This window comes from Sceloporus undulatus, chromosome 5 (genome assembly GCF_019175285.1).
Source record: "Sceloporus undulatus isolate JIND9_A2432 ecotype Alabama chromosome 5, SceUnd_v1.1, whole genome shotgun sequence".
In the NCBI taxonomy this organism is placed as follows: Eukaryota; Metazoa; Chordata; class Lepidosauria; order Squamata; family Phrynosomatidae; genus Sceloporus; species Sceloporus undulatus.
Genome location: NC_056526.1, coordinates 161,737,161 through 161,747,776, shown reverse-complemented (window position 1 = coordinate 161,747,776; position 10,616 = coordinate 161,737,161). Strand labels below are relative to the sequence as shown.

The window sequence follows — 10,616 nt, the reverse complement described above, 5'->3', positions numbered from 1 at the left end:
ACAGCAGACAATGAAACCATGCTCATTATCTTCCTTTTCCAGGATGTTAAAAAGTTAAGTATTCTCAGCCTTACAGTTACCTGTTTACATTACAAAGCAGCATAAAGAAAATGGAAATTATAAAAACAGTTGATATCATTTGAATTAAGCTGACCCATGAATGCTAACAATTAGGGCCAATTGTTTCAATGAATAGTACAATATCATAAAATCAGTATGAATGAATGATGACTAGAGACAATATATAATGGAATGCCTGATCTGAGCTCACTTATATAATCAATGAATTCCAGAGTTTGAATATTTAAAATAACTGACCCAAAATAAAAGTAAGTAAACCACTCAGATCAAAATTTGATTTAAGCTTGTATGTAAATTGCCTTGAAAGCGTTCATTTTTCCTAAAAAGAGGATCAGCCTTTAAAATGCTTGAAATTCCCAACAGCAAATGTTGAATTTCTGGGTCACTTCATTTTTTAAAACGAAAAGAAATGATTACATTCAGACTTTGGTTAGTTAAGCATATTCCAGGAAATCGTTGATATTAATGGTGGCCCTAAGCTGTTCTTATGCCTTATTTATAATAAGGACTAAGGAGCATGTAAGAGAGAATGAACAGTACCCCACCCAATGTCTCAGTCCAACCATGAGTTATTTTTAGTTAATTTTCTGACATCATTGTATTAACTGACATTTACAAATGTGCAGCATAATCTTAAGCGTTCTTATTCAGAGGTAAACAGCACCAAATTTAATCACATTTATTCCCAGTTGTCTATGTAAATTATCTCAGTTCTAGTCTTAGTGTAAAAATAGTGAACCTGATTCACTGCCATTCTGTGTCTACTACTCTCTGTATGTAATGCCCAGTCAAATCAATAGAACTTCTCCAATGCTTTATTACAGAATGCAGAATTACTAATAGATAGTAATGCACTAGAGCTAATCCTCATTCAATATGAACATATCTTTAACATATTTAAACATTAATGTGGCCTTTTAAATAAAAACTGAGAACCCATTTCTTTCCTTCAGTGATGGCAAAAAATCAGGAGTGACTAATTCTCCCCAGATCAAAGGCAACTTCCTGATATAAAACTTTCACAAGAAGCAAATTAGAGCTATCATTTTTAAGTTTGACTTCTGGTGCAGTTTGCATTTACACTGGAAAATGGAAAATAATTCACATCATGACATTTGTATGGCTTTAGAAATAAGACTGGTGCAGCTCCATTCCATTCAGAGGAAAATCTTATTCTGTCTATTAGTATCTATTTCTGAGAGCCAGGGAAGAAGAACCTGTTTGGCTCAAGAATGATATTCATAATGAGGGAAGTATGTTGGAAGTCACATCCCAATAATGTGTGTGATCTTAAACATCCTCTCCAATAACACCTATTTTTAATTTGCCAGACTGATTTGTTTTCATAGATAAACTATGCTGGAAGAATTTGCACTGTAGAAAAGAAGATTAATAATTTATTTTGGGCTGCCCTCTACATTTATTTATTTATTTATTTATTGAGTGACTGATTGATTGATTGATTGAATATCTGGCCTTTCCCCTGATATAAAGAATCAAGGTGACTAACAACAAAATTTAAACCATACAAGTTAAAAACAATACAAAGGCATTAAAAATGGAGATCTAATGTTTTAAAAAAACAATTAATTTAAAAAGTTAAAACTATATGAAAACCTTGACATCTGAATTTCACTGCATTTAAAAACCCAACCCTTGTTAGTGTGAAAAAGTCTAACCACAAAAATGTTTTTATCTAGCCTCCCTAAGAGCCTGGGAGCAGCCACCAAGAAAGCCCTCTCCCATGTTCTTACCAAATGAGCCTAAAAGGGTAGTGGATCTGAGAAAAGGGCCTCTCTGGATGATTTTGCTGCTATGATAGGTTAATTATTTTATTGTTAATAGTTTATTTTAACTGATAAATTTTAATTGTAATGTGTTTAATTCTTTTTTAGGGGGGCTGGGGATATTATATGTACAATGTATTGTGTATTAGAATGATTTTTAAATGTAAGCCACTTTGATTGTTTGGCAACAGAAAAGGGTGGTGTGACATGTGATGCCCTTTGGAGGGTGCAAAAAGGACTACTTAGCTGTTGTAAAATACTGGCCATGGAAATTAATTTGTTGTTGGACAGTTTTTAATTCATTGTGTTATAATTAATCTGTCAATTAAATTATTAACTATTTTTTAAAAAAGAATTAAACACATTACAATTTAAAAAATTCAGTTAAAATAAACTATTTAAAATATATATATTTATTTATTTTTTTCTCCTGTATGATTTTTAACAACCTTGCCTGATGAAGAGGCCAGTGGAGCTTTAAAAGCTTGCATAATGTATTTTGTGTATTTTGGTTGGCTCAATAAAGGTATTGCTGTTTTGTCAATTTTGGATGTTACTGTATCCTAAAAACCTGTTCCATAAAGCTAGGAAATTCTCCAGAATATTTTTTGCTTTTCCATGACTCAGAGTTGAGTTGGAGAGAGAGAGAAAAAATATTGCTATTCTGAGTATATATCTCAGTGTCTTTAGCAGAAACTGCAGGCCAACATGGATCATTTCAAGTTGATTTTCTCCCCCTTAGTTCAAACTCGTTACTTCTGCTTCTTAAGGTCTAACTACATGTTAATTTAAAAACATAGCATACAGCATGTCAGTAACTGGTGTTGATTTCCAGGCTCAACTGTTTCTCTAGCTTTGATTTGAAGTGGGTAATACACAAATGCATTAATGCTGTTGTGTAAAAATAAGTCTCATATTTTTATGTGTTATCCTTCTGTGGTTCTTCATATGGCCTTCTGAAGAAGGTCTTAAAAGCATTCATAGGCTAAAAAATGTGAGGCTTTTCAAGAATGAAGACCACTTTTTCAGCATCTTGACATCTCTCTCCTCTTTCTTCATGCACTTTTTACATTTATATAACTTGAATTTTAGGTAAACAAAACAATTTATGTAATTTATGTAAACAAAACAATTCAAAGGTTTTAAACAATACAACTACATCCTTTTCTGCTATTTAATTCTTTCATTATATTGATTCTACTAACCTAGTAAATCTCTGGCCAAAATGACTGGCTGTGAAGGCAAAATGAATGCATGCTCTATTTCTTAAGCTTTAATTGTGTTATTATTTTAATTAATGTGCTTTTAAACACAGCTTTACATTTGACCCTTTTTAAAAACACACAAAAAGGATCCTGTTTCCTTGATATTACTTTAGAGAATGTGTTTTACCATGAAAAACATTAACATTAAAACATTAACATTTATAATAGCAAATTAAGGCATCAATATTCAAGACTCAATGCAATTTTACCTACATTAGATATTCCTTTGGGAAGTCTTAAATGAGATTATCAAATTATGCCACAAATTCAAAGTCTGGTGGTATTCAGCATCTCAAGGGAATATCTGACCTTGACTTTAAAACTTCTTCTGAAAGATTATGTTTGGTTCATGGCGTTAATATTGCAGTACCTGAAAAATCCATTATTGGGAAGTTGTTCATTTTGCTTCATTTCCCCAAATCATCCAGTTTAGCAACCAGACATTATCCCAGTGGAACTGAACTTGTATAAGCTCTGGAAATAAGTTTTGTGTATTTTCATATATGTTATGAATTTCCTTCAGTTTTACAGTTTTCTTCATAGAGAATTCTCAGCCACTTACAGAGCAATCTTACCTTTGATTCAACATCAAAATATCCAAGATATCCAGTGCACTGTTGGTTTCATGCTGTGAAAAGGATAATAATTATTGTTTAATAGATTTATAAAGTTGAAACAAAGTATAACAAGAACAAGTGAACATAATCTTGTAACAACTGAAACACTGACAACCAACATTTAAATAAAATGTTATTGCTCTTTTATTCAAACTTGTGTGAACCTGGATTTATTTTCCATGCTACTAACAAATAAAGTAAACCCATAGATGATAAATAAAAGTGGTCTAAAACTTTACATATTGGGACAGCTGTGGGTCTATAATACCCTGGGCTGCCTACTGAGGTAAAAGAGGTTTGGTGAAGGAGAGGTTTGTCACACCACCAAATTGAACAATTTCTGGTTAGGTTTCAAAATCTCATTCTTTCTTGCTCAACATACTAGAACTGGTAGTGGCCTCCCAGTTTATCTAGGTTTGTCCCAATCAGGATTCATACCTGGTTATGGGATGGAGACTGTTATGGCCACCATCATGAAAGATAAGTATGAGGAGCTGGACAAGGAGAGACTTATGAACAAGAAGAAAGATGGAAAATAAATAGATGATAGATAGATAGATAGATAGATAGATAGATAGATAGATAGATAGATAGATAGACAGAATTTCTCCTTATAGAAGGAGAAAAGCTGATAAGTGTACATTAGCCTAAACTAAAGAAAATGGATGTGGGGCTGGGACTCACTCATGACAGTGAGAAATCCTCTCAACATTTCTCAAATTATCATTAGCAACAGCAAGTACATTTCTCACTGCTTATCAGTGAACTAAACACTCTCTAAGCAGTTTATAATCTGTCAGACAATCTCTCCCAAGAAGCTGGATACTCATTTTACTGAGCTACAAAAGGATGGAAGACTTAGAGCTGTGGAGGATCGAACTCACAATCTTGTGGCTGCAGTACCTGCATTTAATCATTGTGCTACTAGGGCTCCTTATATCAAAAAGAGTTTTGGTGAACTGTTAACATGAGTTTTGTTTGTTTGAGCAGAATGTTTAAACCCCTTCCCTATTCCCATGCTTCTCTAAATTGCAATATTCTCTCTTGACACATTGCAAAAATATTAATATGTTTTAGTTACAACTAATCAAATAACTGTATGTTTTGTTCATAGCCAGGTGGGGTTTCTAAGATGACAAAACTGGATAATTCAACTGCTTTCATGCTGTTTTGAAAAAGGGATATCATAATATTGTTAAAGATTTGCTAAAATGTTTACTAACCATTCTAAATGTCATCTGATTTCTTCCAGTGCATGAATTTTTAAACATGATTAAAGTCTTCCATTTGTACTAATTAACATTGAAATCTGCATCTGAACTTCAAAAATTGAAGATGATAGTCAAAACCAATTTAATTATAAATGCCTGCCTCATCAGTATCCCACAGATCTTTCTGAGAATTTTCTTTATGAAATGTTGTGCCTTTTAAAACATATTTTCAAGTCTACTTTAGGAAAATAGTATGAACTGCCTCCATGTATATTGACAAATGTGATGTTAAAAAAAACAACAATATATTTTGTTCAGTGAAATGTGCACAATGCTTAGATTATTTCCACACTGCCAGTAACTGTGGCAGAAGATAGAAGACGTTTGCAGGTGCTTTCCAGTGGAGCAAGAATGGTTAAGCCACTCATCCATTTTGTCTCTAGAGGCTGAACCTGCAAGTTAAATTGACCATGAGGGGCTTCATTCATAGTTTTATAGTTAATAAGGTCAGAAAAGTAAATCTTTAAAATCAATTGGCCTAATGTTTGGTCCACGTTGTTATCTCAGATTAATGTATTATTTGAATCAAAGCTTTAAGAGAACAATCATTTTGTTAATGAGTAGAGTTACAAAATAATTTGCAAATTTGTAGAACTCTCAGTCTGGATGCTATTAAATGAAAGGAGCAAGGATGGATACACACACACACACACACACACACAGAAATATAGACTATGGGTGCATTTTTTGTTTGTTGCTGTTAGCAGTCTTCAAGTTGACTTTGACTGTGAATGAGACATTTCCATGGGCCCCTATTCTGAGCCTCTCTGCTCAGGTCCTGCAGGTTCAGGCCTGTGACTTCGTTGATTGAGTCTAGCCATCCAGCATGCAATCTTCCTCTCTTTCAACTGCCTTCTACATTTCTTAGCATTGTTGCCTTTTCTAATGGACACCCAAACAGTGGCTCACCACTATAGGCTTGGGTATAGAGCTTGAGGCCACCCATGAATAGAGCCCAGAGGTTTTAAAAGAGGGCTGGGCCTCATGGGCCCAACCTTGCCAACAGGGGGCAGACCTAAGCTATTTAAGTTATCTTGCCCCCTTATTGGCCTCTTTTGAAAGATTTCATCCCTCTCTCCCACCCTCAAGACAGTATGGACCTGTTTGGTCACTTTGGGGCCAGGTAGGAATTTTCTCCCCTTTTCCTGGGTTTTTTGCCTACTGTTTCTAGGGACTGGTGATTGGCTTGGGGCAGGATGTTAACTAGGTTTTCCCCGGCCTTAATGGGGTGGAGGAATGATCAGTGTACACCTAGGCACCCCATTGAGGTGAAAGGTCTGGATCAGGGCAGCCTTTACATGTCAAGGGCCATGGGGACTTCTCATGAAACAGCCTTTGGGGAAGATATGGGGGTTTTGCCCTCTCTTGCAAACTCAAAGCATACAATTTATTGAGTAGCCCAAGGGCCGTTTCAAAATACTAGTAACATAATAAAAAGCAGTATCACACAGCTATATATAAAATGTAAATACAGTGCACTAGGTGCAATAAACCTCCATACAATATAAATACATATGCATAACCTAAGCGTGCACCAGAACCAGAACATGCACTACTTGTCTACAGCTTATGTATATCTAAAAGATATACAATATGTGCTAAAGGATATACTAGTAAACAGATAAAATAAAATAGTTAACAATTAAACAATAGTATGTAAGATAGTTACCATAGGGAATAAAACAGAATTAAAATTGGAATTGAAATGGGAGGCAAAAGTAACATAAAATATCCGTCGACATACATCAAATCTGTTCATCCCCCTTACAATTAACACCAATCATTCCAACATATCTAGATCTCAACAGTGATGCTTTATGAAGGAACCGAGCTGTAGCAATAGAGATTTTTGAATCTTGTCCACTCATAAAGTATGATGTTCTGATGTGGGTCTCCCAGTATATTGTTCGTTTAATATAGGGATGAAGATATTGATCCCTTTCTGCTTGGTACAAATTACAACTAAACAAAATGTGTGCTAGATCCTCAATTTCATGATCCCCACAAATACAAATTCGTTCGTTATAAGGGATACCCTGGAATCTTCCATGTCTTACCATGGTATCAAGTTGGTCGAATCTTGCTCGGGTAAATGCCTCTCTGAGATGTTTAGGGATCTGTATTTTTAGATAAGATGGCATTTGAAAGGACCGTTTATATTGGCTCAACCATTTTAAATTGCCTACCCTACTGAGTGTGGCTATGTCTTCTTGAGCCGCAATGTCCAAAATTCTCTGTCTTGCACCCTTTCTTGCTTGATCATTCATAGTACAAGCTACAGGGAGGCCACAGCTCTTTATAAAGTTTAACAGTTGCCAGGACCATGTAGATTGCAATTGAGAGTGCAACTGTTCTAATAAGCATAGTCTAGGAAGTCTGTTTGGCTCCATTTCATTAATTTTACACCAGTAATTGAGCACTCTGATTTTAGCTTGAGAGCAGATAGAATAAATTTCTAATTCCGCTCTCACAGCAGCTGCTGAGGTCCTTTTATCTACTCCTAGGATACTTCTCAGATGTTGAGACTGGGCTAGTTCTGCTACTGTGGTGGAATTTAGACCCCATACTTCTGCTGCATATAAAAGCATAGGTGTAACCTTAGCTTTGTATACATTAATTATTGGGGCTAGGGAGCCTGGGTACTTGTTGACTTTTAGTTTAAGAATGAGATTCATACGTGCCTTTGTTCTAAGTGAGCTTTTATGGTGATGGCATGACCAGGATCCATTCTCATTGAATGTTACACCAAGATAGGAAAAGGACTTTACTTGTTCAATTGGTTCACCCTCTAATTGCCATCTGTGTCTCTGCTGTCTTTTACCAAAAACCATTATGTTTGACTTAGATTTATTAATGGTCAGAGAATTATTCTGGCAATAACAGCTAAGTTTTCTTAACAGCCTTCGTATACCAACTTGTGAATATGATAACATTATCATATCATCAGCATAGAGCAAGATGTTACAGGAAGTATGTAAAACACAAGGCATATGGAGTGTTGAGTCCTTCAAATGTCCTGGTAGATCGTTTATATACAAATTAAATAGCAAGGGGGCTAATAAGCACCCTTGTCGTACCCCTCTATATGTGTCAATTCTATTGGATAAGGCTCCATTTAACCCAAGTCTCACTTTCAGACAAGTACCAGTGTACAGGGCTTTAATTAGTAACAGCAGTCTCCGTTCTATTTTAAGGTCAATCAGTTTACTCCAGAGGATTTCTCTATTCACAGTATCAAAGGCAGCTGACAGATCGATAAAGGCAGCGTATAGATGTTTTCCTTTGCTAAGGTATTTGGCAATCATATGATTTAAAATAAAACAATTATCTATGGTGGATCGATTTTGTCTAAATCCCGCTTGCTCTTCGGATAGGATGCCCTTTTCGTTAACCCAACTTTCAAGTTTATTCAAAAGGAGCCTAGAATAGATTTTGGCTACGATGTCTATTAAGCTGATAGGCCTGTAATTACAGGGGTCTTTATTGTTCCCCTTTTTATAAATGGGGACCACTATTGCCAATTTCCAGCCAATTGGAACCTGGCAGGTATTATTTATATGTGTGAAGAGACCTGTCAGAATAGGCACCCACCATTCACTAAATTGTTTAAATAATTCTGCCGGTAAAAAGTCCTCCCCTGGGGCTTTATTGTTTTTCAGCCCATTAATAATAGACAAAGTCTCTTCTTCCGAGACTGGTGGCCAAGGAGGCAGGAATTCGATAGCTAGGGAATCAGCGCTTAAATGCTGGGTTTCAATGGAGCTATTTAAAGCAAATAACCCTTGGAAATAATTTTCCCATTCCTTAGCAGGTATAGGGATATCATATGGGAATCTCCTTTCCTTTAGAATTCCTGAGACAGAATGCCAAAATATAGCTGAGTTGTGACTTTTAGCGGCTAACTCTAAACCTGTCCACATTGATGAGGCATAATTTTGTTTCTTTGATTTTATTAGTTTTTTGTATTCCTTTCTGAGGGACAGCATCTTAGCTTGTACCTCACAAGAGGAACTCCGCTGTGCAGACCTCAGTGCTAACATCAGTTTCTTTTTCATTACTCTGCATTCTATGTCAAACCAGGGAGAAAAACCTTTCTGGTGACTTTTACCCACAAGGTTGGTTGTCAGATGACACTTCAGTGTTTGACATATGTTAGTAAATGCATTGGTAACAGATGGCCATTCTGCTGAAGATGACCGAATTACATTAGCCCAGTTATCTATCTCTTCTAGTTTAAGGCTCCCTGCTATTGCAGTGGTATCAACCTTAGCCCATCTAAGTCTGCCATTCTGCCTCACCTCTTGATTATTTACGATCCAACTGTCTGCCCTACAACTTGGTCTTCGATCTGACGAGCCCCGAAATTTTACACTCACAGGTTGATGATCACTTTCCCCTCTTAGGTGGACGTCTATCTCAGAAAACATATCAGCCTTGTTTCTTGAAACACAGATAAGATCTAACACACTACTGGAATTGTGTGCATGGTATGTATAGGGGTATATATATCTATCGTCCTCATCTTTGCCTCCCAGAATTTGAAGACTGGCTTTAAAAATGAGAGAAACCAAGGACAATCCAGCACTATTACATTTGTTATCTCTAGAGCGCCATTGAGGATGATTATCAAAGAATTCATTTGGTATATTATTCTTTTTAGCAAAATCATGCAGGGAAGGACCTACTTTGGCATTAAAATCTCCCAAAAGAATTATTATAAAACGAGGGTATCTGATTGTTAGTTCATCCATAATAACTTCTAAACTTGTCCACAAGTTGGTATTAAAGAAAGGAGATGAAATAGGAGGAATATATACATTTATCAATATCACTTCTAAAACCTTGTATGTGAATTTAATAACTAAGAAATGAGAATATTTATCCCCATTATATAAAATCTCAGCTTGCCAGTGCAAATCTTGTTTAATAAGAGTGCAAAGGCCGCCAGAAGCTCTCCCTTTGTTTTTTAATTTTTGGGCAGGGATATCCCAACATTGAAAGCCCGGGAGTTTTAATGGTTCATCCTCTGCAGTTAACCAGGTTTCCTGAATAGCAACAACAACATCAAATTTAGAAAGAAAACCCACTGAGTCAGTGGCAGTATCGTAGCCAATGAGGTTAATCCGAGGCGTGATTATTGCTAATTGAAAACTTTTCCCAATACCCCGCCATGACGACTTGAAATATAGTCGGCAATGGCAATTTTTGCAAACTCAAAGGAGTTTGAGAGAGTGTGCCTCATGTCTACCTTCCTATGACTGGCTGAGGATACAATCTGAGGATTCAGTTGCCCTCAGAGTCTGGATTTTTTTGTTTTTTGTTTTTGCCCTATGGGAAGGCCGAAGAGGTAGTCTAGGTAAAGACCCCTGGCTTCAGCTGAACCCACATCAGGATTTCACCCTCAGTTGATGTTTCAAAAGTTTACAGTTATCAGTTGGGGTTTAAATAGGTTTAAGGCCTAATAAAGGCCCATTTTTTACATCCAGTTTACATGTCTGGTCTCTTCATTTCATGGTGGGGGCTCAATGAGTCTTGCCTTCTCATAATGTGTCTGATGTACAACAGCTTCAATTTAGGAGATCATCGCATTGTATT

General features: G+C 36.0%; 1 non-coding gene across 1 annotated transcript; it reads left to right on the top strand.

Moving 5' to 3' along the window:
• The first annotated feature begins 10,103 nt into the window (after positions 1–10,103).
• LOC121932351 lies at positions 10,104–10,244 on the top strand. The gene has a single exon (XR_006104325.1). It is a non-coding gene; the product is annotated as a U4 spliceosomal RNA (small nuclear RNA).
• The last annotated feature ends 372 nt before the right edge of the window (positions 10,245–10,616 follow it).